Below are 7,317 nucleotides of genomic sequence, written 5' to 3' on the forward strand. Positions count from 1 at the left end.
ATGTTAAATTTAACAGCACTTGTGTAGCTTTTAGACCATTGCCTTTGTTGTCCTGTGCATCACACCTTCTTGGTCATTTTAATTTCATATATTGGTATTTCATGAACATTATTGAAATGTTGCAAAGTTTTGAACTTATTATACATATATTTGGTGTAATAGTTTTGTCTGAATGCTTGTAGAGTTCACAGAACTTTATTGTGGAAGTTAATTTTAGCAAGCAAGACTAGTTTTCTGTGTCCCATGCATAACATGGCAACTGCTTGTATGGCTTTTGTCATACCTTTTGACGTAACTTAACAACCCAGGAATAAGGCACAACAAGTACTTCATACATGTCAGACTTGTTCATAGTTCAGACCTCTAGATATGGGGATAAAGTAACTAAAGTTATCAAAATGTCCCGTGCATTACATAGAAACCATCCTATAGACTAGATTTAGAATATGAGAACATGAGAACACACACACACAGCCCCTGTCACTGCACACCCCTTCTGACTCTTCCTGCATCGCTCTCTGCCCCGTGCAGGGAGGCGGTCCCGGACTCTCCGGTAACCACTTACTGCACCCCTGGGTGGTGCCTTCTGGGCACATGCAGCCCCTCTGGCTGTACGTCCCTGCTGGCAATATGACCAGCTCCGCTCCCTGTACCACGCAGGGAGGCAGTCCCAGACCCTCCGGCGACCATTTACTACGCCACAGGGTGGAGCCTTCTGGGCATGTGCAGTACATCCATAGTGCCTGTGTTTGGGCTTCGCCGGACAATCCGCTCAGCCCCTTCTGCATCCGTTGGGACATGCAGGCCCTCTTTCTGTCTGTCCCAGCTGGATCCTCATGCCTCCCAGGAGGCCTCTGGATGCACACCCAGGGCCATGTCGCTTCCCCACCCACCCTCCCCTCAGGAGGAGCACCCAAACTGTACTGCACCCCCAAAAAAACTCCACCCACCCTCCCCTTTGGGGAAGCACCCCCCCTGGCTGGACAAAGGGGTGTTTTTGGGTTCGTCTACCTTGCCCTTGACTGGAGCAGTCGAGTAAGAAACTTCCTCCCTGGGGTTCTGCTCCGCTGCCTGGTTGCCATCTGGCCATCTTCTCTGCTTCCGTTGCCACTTCCGGGTTTTTCAGATCACCCTGGTATCAGAGTCATACCGAGGCACTCTTCGCCACAGCTTGACCCTTTTTCACCGGGAAGAAACCATTCAACCAGTACTTGGGGGCCGTGTCTCACTATCGCCACTCCCTACTGGTGTCCGCACTCACCACAACTGGCTGAGTTCTTCTGCATGGTTCTCCTCTGCCTATTTGCTATGTGCTTCAGTTGGAGGCTGCAACATTCTGTCACGTCCATGAGCTGACAGGGGAATGAAGCGTAGAGGCAGGATTTTATTAATAATAACACAAACAGAAATAAAACAGCACAAGGGCCAACAACGGGGGAAAGGGGGAGAACAAAAACAAACCCGCAGGTGTGTGGCGATTGCCAAAACTGAAAACAACACATCATACATTGCACGGTATACAAAAAATGTTGCAGCCCTGACTGGCTGCTTCGAAGTTCCTTATAACCAGGCTCTGCTGTCATGCAGATTGGTGCCAGGTGCTTTCCCAGGTGCACTCAATCGTGACACAAATGGTCATTTTCATTCATATGAATAATACAGGTTATATTTGTGTATTATACAGTGGTTTGGTAGTAATAGGGTGGTAGTAGCCTAGTGGATAACACACTCGCCTATGAACCAAAAGACCCAGGTTCAAATCCCGCTTACTACCATTGTGTCCTTGAGCAAGACACTTAACCCTAAATGTCTCCAGGGAGACTGTCCCTGTAACTACTGATTGTAAGTCACTCTGGATAAGGGCGTCTGATAAATGCTGTAAATGCTGAAAATTCAGAAAATCACATTGCATGATTTTTATCTAATTATTTTGCATTGTATTCCATGAAATAAGTATTTGACAACCTACCAACCAGCAAGATCTGATTGTTCACTTTTAAGAAGCCTTTATTTCCTCCACTCATTACCTGTATGTTTGAACTCTGTATAAAAGTCCACACACTCAATTAATCAAGCTCCATCCTATTCACTATGGGCAAGACCAAAGAGCCGTTTAAATACACCATGGACAAAATTGTAGATCTGCACATGGGTCAGATAGGCAACAGAAGAAGGTAACAATTGTTAAAAAATGGAAGAATCGAGGGCGCAATCCCCTTCAACCCTTCAAACATGATCTTAGGACTAAAATAGAATATTTTGGTATGAGCTCACTATGTTTAGAGGAAGATGAGTGAGTACAATCCCAACAACAACATGTGGATACATCGTGCATTGTGGGTGCTTTTCTGTCAAGGGGACAGGATGACCGCTCTATACTGAGGAGAGGATGGATGGAGACACGTATGTACAATGAACGACCGGTCAGGCTGGGTCTTCCACCATGACAATAGCCTGAAACACACAGCTAGGAAGCTGCCTTTTTGGTAACTGCACTGAATTTAGACAGCTTCTAATGTGATAGGTCTTGACATCAGGGTTATCAAGGAACACGATTATATATTCTCTTTTAGTATTCCACATAATTTTGGTGAAATAAATGACTATCTAGCTGCCATCTAGCTGTGCCTGTGTCTTTCTGTTGCAACCCTGTTGAGGGCAAAATCAATAATCCCAGAGTTTTTCGAGGTGGACATTGAATTTCTGGGTCACCGGTTTATCTGGATAACATGTCTCTGATAGTGAGTCTTCAGCTCCACTGCAAGACCGCACAATTCGACTATTCCCCTGCCGACTTTGATTCTTATCATGGTGTCATCTCCAGAAAGCAGACAGGATACTCCAATTGGGAAACCCAGGCTTGCCCTGCTGTTCACACCTCTATGCTTACATTTGTTTGTTTCAACAGTCTGGTCACCATGTATGATGCAAAATGTTCACAAGTTATTTGTTATTTGTTAATAATTAGTGAAAATGAAAGTGAAGTGATTGTCATTGTGATACACTGCAGCACAGCACACAGTGCACACAACAAAATGTGTCCCCTGCTTTTAACCATCACCTTGGTGAGCAGTGACAGGCATTCTGGGAGCAGTGGAGGAAGATTCTTTGCTCAGTGGCACCTCAGTGGCACCATGGTGGATCGGGATTCGGCAGAACGCAAACAATCAAACTAAGGGATGGCACTAAATATGAAGAGGACAGGAAACGACAAACAGGTAATATAATCACTCAGACAAGCACCTCCACCCTGTCCAAAGTCTTTATATCTATTCTAAAATACTAGATTGTTGATTATGCTTTCTGGGTGTCACCATTATGGAATGGTAAGCTGCCATGTTTCATAATGCAGCTAGAAAATATGGATGCTAGAATCAACACTTTGAGGGGATTCTGACTGATTAATGCATGAAGGTTTCCTCTTGGTAGAACATGTGTTTCAAATTTTCCATATAATCCAGACATGCACTGACACATTAACAATTCCATGCATGGCTGTGTAAATTGCACGACACTGTATGTCACCAGAGCCAACAAGATTATTTCAGGTTAAAAAAAAAGCCACTGTGCTCTGTTTTTCAAAGCCTGTAACATTCTCCGGAGTGATCTGCTTACCATTTTCTCAAATTTGATTTTAGCGAGAGGGAAAGCAACATGAGAATAGCTACGTAGTGCATTGTACTCAATGTACATGACTTCACAGCATGATTGACAGGCAACGTACTTCTTTCTTGTGGATGATGCACAAAAAGAGAAGAGCTAATTTGTGGAACCTTTCTTTTTTGGGGTGTTTCACTTCAAAGAGACCATCAGAAGAGCATCTAACCAAATAAGCAAATGTATAGAAAAGGCCTTTAGTTTCCAACTCCATCTGAGGACAGGGTTAAAAATGCATTTCCTGTCCCGACGCCACTGGTTACTGGGTCAGAACCTTGTGTTGAGGAGATGAATGTGTCTGTGTAACAGTGCATAGAGTCATAACCATGAACCTCAGTGATCCTAAGCTGTCTAAATAGGACTCACACTGTCTGGGGCAGAAACACCATCTGCATCAGCAACCATGATTCAAACAACTTCTCTTCTCCACCTCTGCAGAAGGGGAGAGCGAATACATTATCTACTGTAAACACTGGTCAGTTTTGCGCTTCAATTGTGCTAAAATACATAAATAATCTGCTCAAAAAAAGTAATATAACTACAAGCTTGTTGACTAGCTCTATGTTTCTTGTCAGCAAACTATGAGGAATAACCCAATCTGAAAAAGAATATTGTGTATGCACGCATAGTACAGTTGTTTGTTTGGGGGGGATATTTACTTTTTTGCAAGCAACTAGATTATTACTACAGAGCCCTTTAAGTACCATGAAATGCAAAAAAATGTATCATGTGCGCACAAGTTTCTGTATCAAAGTTTAAAACTGTTGTTTAATATTTCTAAAGCTTCTATAAAGTAGCCCACAATAACTCTTGTGTCACTGCTTGTTATGTAGGAATTCAGACAAATGATTTTATATGAGAAGCCGTCGATGCACCCCTTAATACACATTCAAAAAGGTTTTTGTCATAGGAATCAATGTGCAAAATATAATTAGGTCCCTTTGAGAAGTGCTGTGTCCTGTGAAATATTCCCCGGACTTTGTAATTGTTCCTGGACAATGTCAGTAATACAACCTCTGTATTACAAGACTGTATAGTCCTTCCGTTGACTGAGCCTGTTTTCTTTCAGTATGCACAGAAAATGAGTCTGACTGATTAAAACTCTGTGTCTATGTGAAAGAACAGGAATAATTTCATTGTATGACATTCCAAATTTTATTATCTGTGTCCTCTAAATCATGAGGGGTGTATTTTAAGTTTTTTGAGATGTAAATGTAACTCTAGATGTAAACTCTAGATCAGTGAACCAGCACTGTCTTACCCACTTCTAGCATTGTGTCCCTGAGCAAAGTGAAGTGAAGTGAAGTGATTGTCACACGTGATACACAGCAGCACAGCACTCGATGCACACAGTGTAATTTGTCCTCTGCATTTAACAAATCATGGCAGTGGGCAGCCATGAGGCGCCCAGGGAGCAGTGTGCGGGGACGGTGCTTTGCTCAGTGGCACCTCAGTGGCACCTTGGCGGATCGGGATTCGAACCGGCAACCTTCTGATTACTGGGCCGCTTCCTTAACCGCTAGGCCACCTCTGCCCCAAGACACTTAACCCTAAATGTATCCAGGGGGGACTTCAATTCAAAGCAAAGAATCATTATATGTCTTGACTAGTGTTGGTCTTGGTCTTGCCTTAGTGTGTTTTGGTCTCGATCTTGGTCTTGGTACTCTCAAGTCTCTGCAGTGTCTGGTCTTGGTACCCTCAAGTCTCTGCAGTGTCTTGTCTTGGTACCCTCAAGTCTCTGCAGTGTCTTGTCTTGGTACCCTCAAGTCTCTGCAGTGTCTTGTCTTGGTACCCTCAAGTCTCTGCAGTGTCTTGTCTTGGTACCCTCAAGTCTCGGCAGTGTCTTGGTCTTGGTACCCTCTGGTCTCGGCAATGTCTTGGTCTGGGTTTAGGCAGTCTTGACTACAACACTAACGATGTGTTACATGGTACTCTGTGTTTACATTCTCTTGTCTGTTAATGACCCAGTTCCACTTGGCTACCTGAATAAGAGACACATCCAAATGAAAGTTAAATGTGAATGTGATTGTCATTGTGAAACATTGCAGCAGAGCACAATATTTTCAATTGGAATTGTAAAGTGTCGTGGCCCTCCACAGTTGTCCACCAGGTGAAGTGGAGGAGAACGGGCATCATTGGCGAAGTGATGGTCTTGTAGAGGTGTGACACATGGAAGACGGGACTTACATGCCAAGACCAGGGCAGGGACAGCTGATAAGCGACGGGGTTGACACGGACTCTGCTGGACTCTGAATGGCCTGATGTAGTGGGGCCCCAGATTCTTGGCCTCTGATGGCATAGGTGGACCTCTGGTTGACATTCAAACTCAATCCCAAGGGTGGAAGATCATTGCTGGCCGACGTTGCTGGTCTGCTTATCTCTTGATGGCCTCCGCCATTCAATCCACGGCACCATGGACGAGGACCCAGGTGTCTTTCAGCTTGGCGAAGCCGCATATTGACAGCTGGGACTGGCCCCTCCGTGGTGTCGGTGGGGAACTAGGTGGGTTGGTGTTACAGGTGAGTCATGTGGGTCATGGGCTGGGCAATCTTGCTGTAATTGTGGATGAAGCAATGGTAAAAATTTGCAAATCATAGCAACTGTTGTAGTTGACGGACAGTGGTGGGGATCGGCCACTCTGTCGCAATGGAGGTTTTGGCAGGATCCATGGTGACCCCATGAGGACTGATCTTGAAACTCAAAAACGTGGTGTGGATTGCATGGAAAGTGCACTTCTCCAAGTTTAACATTAAGAGCAGCATGCGTACCTCCAGAGGCGGTGGAGTCTGAAAGGAGTGTGGGGGCTGTGCATGCTGCCGGCGCTCCTGGCTCCTGGCTCAGTTATGTGCCCTATGTTATGTGCTGGCAGAGAGGTGAGCAGACATACTTTGTCACTTGGGGTGCAGCAGGTAAGCAATGAAGGAAAGTGATTGTGAACAGGCACGTATGTGAGCGCAGGCTTGTTCAGGCTGCTGCTCCACGACAGGAGAGATGCACAGGGCAGAGGAGGAGACTGGGTCTACCTTGGCATAGATGTAGAAGAAGGCAGCAGGCTGAGGAACAGTTGAGTGGAATTTAGGCAATTGGTCAGCAACATGAGAATCAAGGGCAAGGACAATCCAAAAAGAAAGAATCAAAGGCAATTGGTAGGCCTGAGGTTATTTCAGTATGACCTTGTCCCATTTGCTTCCCCGTGGTCGGTTGGCCCAGCGGTGGTGTGGCAGCCATTACAAAAGTACATCATAATTAAGTATTTTTGTTCTGATTTAAAAATGTATTGCAACGATTAACATTTTCATTTTGACTGCCCTACTAATAATATATCAAGTATTAATGCAACTCTTCCTATCCTATGTTATTAACAAGAACAATTCAGGTTCTGTGTGTTCTGTTGAAAGTGAACTCACCGCCACTGGCTCCAGACTTCAAATCATTCTTAATCACAAACACAATCTCCGCTCCCTTCACCAGACTCATAGTGTTTCAAACGTGTGCCAAGTGGCACAGTTCTGCCAATGGGGGAAATAACAAATGTTAGAGTGGCACTCATCTTTTCCATTAGCACAAGTTTTTCTCTCAATAAGGAAACCACATGGGCCACATAGATTTGTTTTTGGCAGTAGCTCATTTGTTACTCACCGCCAAACTGTGTTTTACTGA

Source organism: Denticeps clupeoides, chromosome 4, assembly GCF_900700375.1.
Source record: "Denticeps clupeoides chromosome 4, fDenClu1.1, whole genome shotgun sequence".
NCBI lineage: Eukaryota > Metazoa > Chordata > Actinopteri > Clupeiformes > Denticipitidae > Denticeps > Denticeps clupeoides.